This window comes from Phlebotomus papatasi, chromosome 1, assembly GCF_024763615.1.
Source record: "Phlebotomus papatasi isolate M1 chromosome 1, Ppap_2.1, whole genome shotgun sequence".
Classification (NCBI taxonomy): Eukaryota; Metazoa; Arthropoda; class Insecta; order Diptera; family Psychodidae; genus Phlebotomus; species Phlebotomus papatasi.
In genome coordinates, this window is record NC_077222.1 from 33671952 (window position 1) to 33684328 (window position 12377).

General features: G+C 32.5%; 1 protein-coding gene across 1 annotated transcript in view; it reads right to left on the reverse strand.

The window, feature by feature from the left end:
* The window catches only part of LOC129798860 (uncharacterized), a 152211-nt gene that overhangs the window by 113276 nt on the left and 26558 nt on the right, over nt 1–12377 (reverse strand). The window lies entirely within an intron of this gene.

Below are 12377 nucleotides of genomic sequence, written 5' to 3' on the forward strand. Positions count from 1 at the left end.
GAAAAAAAAACGATCCAACGGTTATTCTCCACTGTGACAACATCCACTGTGCTAAAGTGAGATGGAAAACCAAAAAAAAAAACCCAGGAGCCCCTCAGAGAATCAATCTTTGCAGCTTGTCCAGCAATCCTCTCTGGCCTCCCAATTAAGAAAACCGATACCAAGTTCTCCTTATCCCTAAATCCCCAACACTCACAGAACCTGATTAAAATTCGTGACTGGTTAAAATTTCTTCAGCCCTTCCAAATAACCATCCTTAGCACAGAGGGCCCACACCACACTATTAATCACTGCCATTGGGGGAATATAATCAACCAGAATCACGATGGAGCCACCCGATGGAGGTCCAAAAAGCCAAATGCCAGAGTGAGATGACCAAAAGAAAAATGCTGTATGAAAGAACCCAAAAAAATAAAGAAAAACACCCAGAAATGGTCAATGAACTGGACCATTGGAAGGTCCACACCAGAAGAAGGAATCAACTTTGCTCTTTTGGGCCAAGTTCTCGCATCTTCCTCTCTCTCACTCTCGTTACCAAGACTATAATATACAGAACCTAAAAGAAGTATCATGGTTAGAGGCAGCTGCCAAGACTTCACTCTCTTGGGGACTCCCTTTTTTTACCGCCCAATGTCACTGTATGTGTGAGAAGGGAATTTTTGGAAGGTTCTTTTATTTTTTTCTTCTTCTTCTTCCTCTCTGTACACCTTCCAAGAACCAAAAGGTTCTTGGCCATCCAAAATAAAACAATATAATCTTAAGCCGGCTTCGTGTCTTTAGCCTCTTCCGCATCCAAAGACATTTGAGTTTTACAAGAAATGAAATCCTTTTATACCTTTTCAACTGTGATTCTTATGCATTTAAGAACGCCACAATTCATTCTTTATGACTGTGGACAGAACTCAGGATGTAACTTATAAGCGAAATGGAAATGATGACAAGTCTTAAATTATTGCGAAATTTAATATTTCTACAATTTAAGAAAAAAATCGAAAATGGAATATCATATGAATTTCCTTTCATACTTTATCCAATTATAGCCCTACAATTAGAATAAGAGCCCAACATTAAAGAAGCTTAAGGGGATTAGAACAGCTGAAACTTGCCAAACACGAAAACACGCATGCGAAGACATCACAAAATTAGATAAGAGGTGTTGATGGGTTTTTAACATGAGCTATAATTTGACAGGCCAAATACGGAAAGTTGCTTTTAATTTCAATATTCGTTCGCTTTTTGACTTCCCTACATAAGTTTCTTTTTTTTTAAATTTCCGCTCAGTTAGAATATCAAGAAATTCATCTTTTCTGAATGGAAAATATTTTAAATGGTACAACCCAGATTTTCGATTTAATGTTGTTTTTAGGTTCTATTTAAACATAAGCCTTCTCAAGACTTGTGTGAAACCATTTTTAAAGCCCATGAATAAATAATAATCAATATAAGACGTATTTGATTGACTCTCGAAAATATAAAAAACTATAAGGAATGCTAAAGTAGAGTTCTAGCATAAACAACAGTACAGGTGAAAATCGAGAATACATTTTACTTGTTCCTTAAAAATATAGAACTGCATTAAAGAGTTCCTGATTTCGATCAAGTTCTCTTGGGTTTCCATACTTATTCTTTTCCTTAAGGGAGCATCTAAACCGGGGGATTTTATTTCGAAACCGCCATTTTGACACAAAAGTCCCCCACTGAGCTTTGGACCGGTGCATTTTTGTCTATCTTTCGGCGCTTAAAATCTCCCTCTTCGAAAGCTCCATTTCTTTATGTTCGAATATTTTGATATTTCAAGCGATTTCAAATCTTTTTTTTTTGTTTTTCAAGAGGTGTTTTTCTCGTGATCTATTTTCAAAGTTATCAAAAGTCGAAAAGCAGATGAAATAGGGACACGGTATCGATCTCTCTTCTGAATGTATCGTGTAATCTTCTTAATATGGTCGAATTCTTACATAGACATCATTAAATAGAAATAAAGAAATAGTTAAATAGAATAAAGTTGATTTATAGAAAAATAAAAACTTTGGATATTTTCTTAATTTAGCAAAAATTAAAATTAAAATCCTGCGGTAAGACGGTTTTGATATAGAGGATGGGTGCCTCATCTCCTCTTTCTTATGAAGTATTCGTCATCAGGCATAAATATTAACTTGACCACTCTTTAACAAATTCTTTGATTTGTAAAGCACTGTGTGATTGACGTTTGAAACTTTTCGAAATAAAATAGAAAGTCTTCCAGACTATCTTTTTTCGTTAGAGCACATTTGGAGAATTTATAACAGAGGGTGGAGAAAATTTATCTCAGATATGAACCACTAGGGGAGATTTCCCGAGACTTATCGGTGCATAGCACAGTGGGGTGCATTTCGAAATCTCCCCGTATAGAAGACGCCTAACTGGTTCTTTTCCTTTGCGATTTTTTATTTTCGAAACGGTTCCAAATTCGGACAGCTTACATAGGGGGCAGTGGGTACCTTTGAAATAGAGATTTTTCACCTATTTTTAAATAAAATTGAGCCATATCGTGATATAATTTAGCTGCACAAACAGGTTGAAAAGCTAAATTATATTATGTTATGACTCAATTCCACTTAAACATGGTAGAAAAATCCCAATTCCAAAGGTGCCCCACTTCCCCCTATCAGGCAAAATGCGTCTAATATAAGGTAGTAGTTGGACTGTCCGGTTTCTTTTGACCTTATTGACAATTGTTCATTTTAGTAGGGAGCGACTAGGAAATCTGAGCATGGAATCTCCATCACTTTACTTGTTTTTATTGCCCCCTAAGGATTAAGACTTGGGGTTTGTCTGTTAACCACCCCCCCCCCCCCATTAAATAAGTCTGCCTTTTGAATTTTGCTAGAGCTCGGCTTTGGAAACACAAAGTTTCTTGAAGGTTTTTAATTAGTAGGAATCCTTTTGAGGCTTTTCCCTAAATGAAATTAACCAACTAATAAATAAACTAATAATAAACTAAAAAATCTATGAAATTTTGAAGAACATAATGGCTCCGTTCAGTAATAACCTTTCGAAGAGACAAAGCCACTCCAAATCCAAGCCAAACCCATTCGAAAATCTACCGGAAGCCTAAAGTGCAAGTTCACGTACTCGCCGCTTTAGCGCTGATTGTTCTGCCATTTCGAATTTCGATATTCTTGACACTTCAATCGTCAACAATGTCAACAACAGTGTGCAAAGTTTTGCTGCAAAAAGTAAATTTTTGTGTAGTTTTGTGGAAATTCAGGATGGTAGAACGTCTTAATTGCATTTTCACTCAAAAAGATGTCCTTTTTTATGAACTTACTAACTTTTGTGTAGCTCGCCGGTTTAAACGTTCGAACTTCCAACGGGTTTTTAGGTAAGTTCCCTCTGATATACCTTTGATTCGGTAAAGGAAAAACTTCTACCGGAGAGAGCTCTCAAATCGGGAAGGTTATTACTGAACGAGAGGAATGAGCCCGATCACAAGTAGATTTTGATTCTCCAATAGTGTCTTGGATGAAAGGTAAATGGAACTCTATTTGCACAAAAAGTCGTTGAAGTTCGAAGAATTCAAATTCAATTTGGAATTTTCATACCAAATTTTCGAACAAGTTGGGGAAAATTTATCAAATATCACACTAAAAAGCTGGCACAAGAGTTACTCAGTGATTATGGAGTGATTAAATACTGGGGCGAAAACAGTAAACGTCGTTGTTCAGTTTTTTTTCACGCAAAAATGTGAAGACCGTCACATTTTGACACTTGAGCACTTAGAAATTCGAATAGGATGTAACTTCCGCCACCTTGCGAAAGTATTAAGAAGTAAGAAAGTCTCTTTCTTGGATCTTCAAATAGATTTTCGAATTTTTCAAGATCTACTTCTGTACGGAAAGAATGAGTATTCCAAATTGCAAATTATCCCGAATTATGCGGGTGACTTGTCCTCCATGTGTGACTTTACCCCTCTACTGTTCATCAACTTTTCTTTAATTCTACACAGTAAAAAATAATTACTACGATTATCGCGTGTAATGGGAGTAAATCGATTATCGTAGTAGTTTTCGCTGAATATCTCTAGTTGAATTTAACCCGCTGATTTTTTTTAAGTTGAAAATTTTTAGTTTAATATTTCTAAAGTTGAATTTAACGGGCTGAAATTTTTTTCCGTTTAATTTAGCTTAGTTGAATTGATTGAGTTGATTTTTTTTCGTTGAATTTTCTTTTAGCTGAATTTTTTTTAAGTTGAATTTCCTTTTGGGTTGTTTTTTTAATATAAATTATAAATAAAACAAATTTGAATAAATTCAAGTATTTTTTTTTATTATTTTCTTCTTTGGGAACATAATAATAATTGAACATGTTGAACGATGTAATATCCACTGAAAACGCTCCTTACAAGCATTTTGTATGGATTAGTGGCCCCATTGTCCATACAAATATAACGTATTCACAAATGTCCTTGTCTAAAAAAGAATAAAAATTGTAAAGAAAAAGTAAGATATGGGAAAAGTTATGTAGTCATGTTACAAGCATTATAGTTAAGTCTTAAAATAACTATTTTATTTTAAGGGCTTACGTGGGTCGCGCATTCTTGGAAAAAACAGCATATTATTTTTTGACGTCTTTCTTCAACATAATAAACAGAAAAATAATTCGAGCTCATAAGCATAAAAATGTATAACATTTTATCTATATTTTCTGAAATTTGCAATTAAAAATCTTTAAAATTCACCTATTGGGACCTGATTTTCGGAGACTTATTTTGAAAAAATATGCTTTTCCGTGGACAAGATTTCTCAGAGTATATTCATCAGAAATAAAAAAAAAACTAAATATTTCCTGTTAGCTTATGAGTTAAGCTCGTACTTGAACGGTAGTATTTTTCATCTTGATCACAACTTATTTTACAAGAGAAAACGTGGTATAAAATACGACAAAAATTGTATTTTTTTTTTCTAAAATTCTACCAACAATACAAATTTTATTTTAAAAAATCTACCATTTAAGTACGCGTTTACTCGTCAGCTAATAGGAAATATTTATCTTTTTGATTTCTGATAAATACACTCTGAGAAATCTTGTCCACGGAAAAGCATGTTTTTTTAAAAAATGTTAAGAAAATATTTAAATAATGTTGTAATTTTATATGCTTAACAACTTAAATTATAATAAATATTTTAATATCGAAAAAAATTACAGAAAGTATGGTATTTTCTAATCTTTTTGACTCATCTACTTTCTTAAGTGTAATATTAGCAGATTGTTAGCATAATGTCTGTGTTTGGAATTTTACGTGACATTTTTAAAATTACAGTGCCATACTACTAAAATGCATTTACGATTCTTATAAAGCAAAATTCAGTGATTACTTATGTCTCAAAACGATTTTAATACCAAGGAAAAATTATGCACAAATTTAAATTAATTGAAAATACAAATTTAAATTAATTCATATCAATAACTCATATCTCTACAACCATAATGCTTGTAAAATTTTGATTCTGCAAACTTACCTAATATTTGTCTGGATGGTGGCTCACTCCTAAAGATAAATATTTTTAATATCCGTCCCGCCTGTGAATTAAAATAAATTAAAAAAAAAATAAAACTAATACCCTATGTTGATATCTGAATAATAAAATATGGATGGCAAAGCGTTCTAGATTTGCGGAATGCTCGATTCGCGAAATACATATTTCCTTGAATATTTTCATTTTACATGGCTTGATACATACCGACTTAATACAAATTGAATTAATTATTAAATTGCAAAAAACAACAAAGAGCAGTAAAAAAGTTTTGGATGGCAATTAATTAAATTTGGTTAAAATTTAAAAATGGATAAACCTGAGAGAATTTTTCACAGTAACTTTAATTCTTAAATTTTTTTATATAAAACACGAGGTCGAGCATTTCGCAAAGCTAGAACGCTTTGTTTCCCTGTTTTGCTCTCTCAGGAAAAAAATATGTTTTGCATACTTTTTGTCTCCCTTAATTCCATTTTGAGGCTTAAGGGAGATATGTTTGGAGCACTAGAGTTTTCTTTTGGCTGGATTTGTTTATTTTGGGAGCTCAGACAGTCAGATTCAGATTTCCATGCGTGGAGCTGATTGATGTCGAATGATTCAAAGAAATCCTCAGCTTTTGAGAAATTCGTAAATTTCTCAATTTTCTGGAAATCTATCTGACTTCCTGTGTCCCTGGGTTTAGGAAAATTGTCAAAAACTTACCGTAAAATAGTGAAAAACTGTTGAGATTGTCAGCTTCCTTTTGCACTTGTGCTGCACAATGACACCTTTGTGAACTTCTAACGCCGTCGCCGCAGTGGGCTTTTCATTACAACGATAATTGTTTGAAAATTCAGGTAAAGTTGAATTTTACAACGATAATCGTTGAAAAGCTCAACTCAAGGTTTAAAATTGCCACAATAATCAGATGAAAATTTCAACTTTCAGTTGAATATTCAACTAAAGTTAAATATTCAACTGATAGTTTAATTTTCAAGTAAAAGTTGAATTTTACAGCAATAATCGTTTGAAATTTCAACTTTTTGTTCTAATATTACTACGATTATCGGTTTAATATCGGGAATTCAACTAGAAAAATTCATCTTGTTTTTACTGTGTAATGTTTGTGAACGATCTTTACCGATTTGACATGGTAAGCCAGATCAGTAAAGACCATCCTTAAGTGCTAGAATATTAACGAAAACCTTACAAACAGGAAGGGGCAAAGTCACGCGCGTTTACGGTAATCCCTAGATTATTTCATGGTATCATGTTTGGGCTCGTTGGAAAGATCTTGTAATTTTAATAGAACTATATTCAGGGGCCTCTCGACATTTCATTTTTAATATTCCCTAAAAATAATGTTTTTTTCAATTTTTCTCAAAATTGGCCCAAGCTTTTTCAATAATTTTTGGATATGTTTTAGAGCTGGTCCAGGCGAATATTTCGCCCAAACATACCTATGACCGGAAAATTCGCCATTTTGAATTATTGAAGGTCAAATGTCAAATACTTTGGAAGGCTCATTTCTCTTTTTGTTTCCATATGCTTTTGCATAGCGCACTGAAGAGAATTGACTTATGAGTCTGATATATTTCGAAATTGTGCGTCAAAAGCTATATCTAAAGATACACATTTCATAATGTTCGCCGAAATAATATAAGAACTACCAGCAAATTTGTTTAAGTAGCGGTGCAATATCTGCAAAATAAAGATAAAGTGAAAAATATCTTCACTTTTTATTAGGCTTAATAGGCTCCTGACTATATCGGTTCCAATTGCTTCTAAACCGGTTCATATCTCATAACTAATTTATATCCGTAATTCAACTATGTTACTCCTAAAGTATTTTGGTCAATATTTTTGAGTGATTTATAAATCGGTTCAAATCGGTTGAGAACCGGTAATGAACCAGGAGGGGAATTTTGTAACGCTCTGGCAATGCCATATGACAAATTGGGTTCGAATCTTAAGAGAGCATTTTCGAAAATGCAATTCTGTAGCCGTGACATTGCCATTTCAGCTCACGTGGCATTGTCAGAAGTCACATATTTGAGATTTCTGGCAATTCCAATGACAATGAATTTTGTTAAACAAATCAACCATATCAACCATGTATTTTCATAAAATCATCAAGTAAAGGAATTTCATTTAAAATTCAATGAATTGCATTTTCGAACTCATATGATATGACAAAAAAAGGTCGAATGGCATTGTCATGTTTCGAACTCACGCGTGATAATGCCACGAAAATTACAGAATTCCCCTCCAGAAAACATAACTATTTTTAATCCGAAAATAAATTTTATTGCTCTTAAAACTATTTTAAAGGATCTTTTGAATGATATATGAAACGGATAAAATTGGTTGAGAATCGGTAAACGGTAAATGATACGAAAGTACTTTTGAGGTATGGCCTAAGTTACGAGTTCGAACACTTCGCAAAGCTTTTGGATGCTTTACCACCCTTTTAAGTTGTTCACTATAGTTTTATAGAAGTATTCGAAACTTTTTTCCTTCTCTCAGGGAAATTACAAAAATTCAATTTATATATTTTATTTCAAATTACCTCATTGTACTCTAATTTAAATGAAGCTTTTGACATCTTGGACATTAAATACGGTCAATTAATTTATTTCTTTACAATAAAAGATGCATATATTTATTTGCGATAAGACTTAAATGTAAAACTCTTCTGCATATGAGAAAAAGGTCTAGATAAGGATTAGCAATTTTAAATAATATCAATAAAAATATCTTAGTTGATTTATCTTATAATTTCCAAATCTAAGTTCTTCTTGGATTTTGAAACAGAATTAATGATTGAACTTGTGGTCATTATGTTGCATTAAATAATTTGTAAGCTGGATTTAATTCCCGAATGATTCAAATTCAGTTAAACCGGATCATTTCAACCGATTTCTGATACTGTTCAAAATCAAGCAGACTTTTCAACGACTTAATATACAGCGATTTATTTCCATTTCTTTCTAAAATCGAAAATTGGCTAAGATTTAGAATCACAACAAAGGTTTTAAAAATTTCCTCTTAATTTCCATTCAAACGATATTAAAGCCCAAATAAATTTAAAACTAGCTGAATGAAGTCCAGTTAATCCAGACTATTTTGGTAATTTTGAAAATCTTAGAGATCACCGGTAATAGAGTTAATTTCAAACAAAATCATCAAATGCTTATGCATCATGTTAGAACATCTCTATTGATTAATATTCTCAGAGAATTTTAATTAGTTTATTGATGAGCTTAAGTTCATAAACCAATATACGTGGTTACCGTTTCATCATCAATCTCGCTTCATAATTTATTGAATGTCTTGTAATATTTTCTCCCAAAAAATCTGTCGCTAAAAAATCTTTTAATTTCGCCAAGGAAGTAAAAATCACGCACATTTGTCACTCTTCTCCATGGTACATTCTTCATCATTTTCCCTGACTTGTCTTCATAAGTCATGATCACAAATAGAAATGAGACAAAAAAGAGCCATTGGGTATAAATTAACTAATTACACCTGGAAGATTCTGAGAGTGAGGCTCAAAAGGTGTATAAATGTATGAAGAATGAGCAAAGAGAATATCTTGATATTTTGTTGTTGTTGTTCTTTACCAACAATTTTTCTCCTTACCCCCCTTTTATACCCCAAACGTGGTACATTTGGTCAGAATATGAGGGAGAAAGAAAAGAAATTTAAAAGGTGTAATAATACCTCCTTATTCCATTTCTTCCAAGAGAGTGTCTTGTGTACGATCTCAACTACAACCATATCATATCCCCGGTAAGATGTGTAAGAGATCAGTCAAGGAAGGTAAGAAAAAGAGCAGAAGAAGATGAGGTGTATTGAAGTTGAATTTACCGCTATATGAGCCACAGAGGTCAACGAACGTACTCACAGTGCGACACACAAGAAATTTAATACAGAAATACAAATTTTCTTAAGGTGTGTGAGAATCTTCAATCCATCTCACTCATACCTTCCATATATTCTTTTCCCATTTTCTCTCTCTCTACTTCTTCATTTCTTTCTTCAACCACCTCTAATAGTCCAATATGAGTCAACTTCTTGACAAAATTATATACAAATAGTATATGTTCCGCAATAAGTGTAAGTTTCATATTGGACATGCGAGCGCAAAAAAGCGCATCAAAGAGCATCAATAGGAAAACCACAAGAGTCAATTGGATAGAATTTGAAGATGAACACTTAACACAAAATACCACTCCGGGACACTTCATTGCTGATGTTAAGTCAAATACACAATAGAGAAGAGGAACAATTTATGTATATAATCCATCGATTTCAAGTTATACATAGTCAATCGACCACCTGCAAGGTATTCATATATTCTAATAATTTTGCAAATAAAAATGAAGGACGAAAACGATATAATTGTGGATTGCCTGTGGTTCTGTAACTGTTTTAGTCCAAAGACTAAACGGTTAGAGATATCGATTAAACGATCAACGATCTAATTCACCATATCTAATCGGTGAAGGCCATCCTTAAGTTATAGAATTAAAGAAAAGTTTATAAACAGCAGGGGGAGGCAGTCACCCTCTGAGGCCAAAGTCAAAGTAATTATTAAAATTTTAAATAACTAAAATTCTAACCTTAAGACTCCCTTGAAAAAATCATGTCTTGCAGTCCGTCTGTAAATCTCTAACTATTCAACCCAAAAACGAAACTGTTACGAATAGCGACATTAAGCTTTAGAGCGATAACATACACGGTAAAAAATTTCGGCACGTATTTCTTCCAAAAATTAACTCGTCCACGGACACCATAATTTTTGGAACAAATTTGTACCTTCTAGGAGGAATAAAAAGATACCCAATATTAGTAACGAATTTGTTCCAAAATGTAGCTCGTCCACGGACACCGAAAGTTTTTGGAACAAATTTGTACCTTCTAGGAGGAACAAAAAGATACCCAATATTAGTAATGAATTTGTTCCAATAAATACATCGTCTAGTATAAAAGCGTATCCCTCCTCTCATACTCAGTCACCCGTCACCGAAGTGAAGAGGACGCCAAATCTGTGGCAATTTTCGTGCTACATGGTTTTACTTTTTTAATTCGAGATTCCCTTCCGCTCTTGCTGCCAGCACTCGCATATGATTTCGTCATGCACGCGTCTGTATAAATCACTCTTAAGTTGATTCTTATTTAATGTTCTTTATGAACTTTCGCCCCCGAAATTCATCTCGACTGAAGTATAGGCCTTAACTGTAAGACGAAATCACTTACACGGATTTGTTCCCGACAATGGGAACAAAAAATTCCCCATGAGTAACAATTTGGTTCCAAAAATTACCTTGTCCACGGACATCGAAAATTTTTGGAACAAATATGTTACAGATGTAGGAATAATATTGTTATAAAAAATATGTACCAATTTGTTCCTGACAGTGGGAACAAAACAGCCGAGTGCAACAAATTCTGTTCCAAATTTAGGGAACAAATTTGTATAAAACAAAATCTACTGAAATTTGTAGACATTCCACTGTATCAAAACGGTTCCAAAAGAAAACTAACAAAATTGTAACTGTATTTTGTAACGAAACTGTAATGAAAACTTTTTGGAACAAACAAATATTTTCTCTAGGTATAAGTTGATTTCAAAAAAATTTGTTCCAATATTTTGGTCAGTGTCCAAAAGTTTTACCGTGTACATTGGCTTCACGATTTTTCCTTTCATTAGGACTTTCTTTTAGATACAGCATGGATGAAATAATCCTCGTTTAGGATAAACAAGTTAACATATTGCTCATTTAGTACTACATGGGCACAACTCAAACTACAAGTCTACAGTGACTGAAAAAGCTTATTTTCTTCCTTTTTGCATACCTTCTCTTATCTTTACAGTAAAAAGCAATATAATTTCAAAGTTGTACTATGTAAAGTAAACTTGTGGCTTGATTTTTGTTAATATAATATCTAACGACCTTATGATTTTTTTTAAAATAAATTATGGTAAGGAAGAACGGTGGTATAATTATTTGAAGTATTCTCATGTGATTTTCATTGAGAAATTTTAAGAATTGTGGATTTTAGAGCAGATTTTGGCTTTTTTTAAACATTAGAAAAACTCTCAAAAAAATTCAACTAATGATTTTATACTTGATTTTAAAAGGTATGGAAATGGGCTCATTCAATGCTATAATACTCTGCCTAACGGCGTTATCACACTTGCACATTAAAATTTTAATGTGATTCACATTAATTGTCGCTTGTGAGCGTCTAAACATATTATTTGTGTCTTTGAGTCACTTAATATTTGGGGTTTTTCTATTTATTGATAAAGAAGTGGACTTGGCCTGCAAAAATAAGTTTAAATTTACCTAAAGCACAAATATTTTTCACATTAAAAAATTAAAGAGAAAACCGCATTAATTTTTCGCATTAATGCTATAAATCAATTTATATCAAATTTTGCGGGCTAAGTCTACCTTTTTATCAACAAATAGATCAATTTTTGAATATAAAATGATTCAAACACACAAATTACACATTTGGACTCTCACCAGCGACAATTAATATGAATCATATTAAAATTTTAATGTGCAAGTGTGATAGCACAGTAAAACTATTTCAGAATGGTAAATCAATCAATTAATTATTTTAATTTAAATGTAATATGTATTCCCATTTATCAATACAGATAGGTCACCAATATTAAAATAACGATGGCCGCAAGTATACCAAATCTTTATCAAAATTTCAGTAAAATGGAATTTGACATATAAGTTATTTTGACAGCTAAAATTAATGCTAAAGATTTTTTTCTTTCGTAACCTGTAAAAGTATTACTTTGGTGTTTTTTCTTAGAAAATAAATAGAAGTGTATTTTCATATATTCTTCAAATAAAT